Genomic DNA, 282 nt, shown 5'->3' with positions numbered 1-282 from the left:
CCACTCATGCAAAGGCAAATACCTCTTATAAGTTCTCTTACCGCTATTGTGCATTCAGATAATGGCGTGTAAAGACTGACATAAATGGCGCTGTCAGTTGATTTGCTTTATTAATGTAATTGTTGGTTTTATTGCAACATCTGCACAGAGAGTTTGTGGAATACTGCCTAGGCAGGAAAAGAAGCACTTTATACACGCAGCCTTCTTTTCTCACTCACTCCTCTGTTTTTGTTTTCGTTTTTATGCTGTTTACCTATCTTTGGCTCGTCTGATATCCACAGC

The sequence above is a fragment of the Penaeus monodon genome, chromosome 25, assembly GCF_015228065.2.
Source record: "Penaeus monodon isolate SGIC_2016 chromosome 25, NSTDA_Pmon_1, whole genome shotgun sequence".
NCBI classification, from domain to species: domain Eukaryota; kingdom Metazoa; phylum Arthropoda; class Malacostraca; order Decapoda; family Penaeidae; genus Penaeus; species Penaeus monodon.
This window is presented reverse-complemented; position numbering follows the sequence as displayed.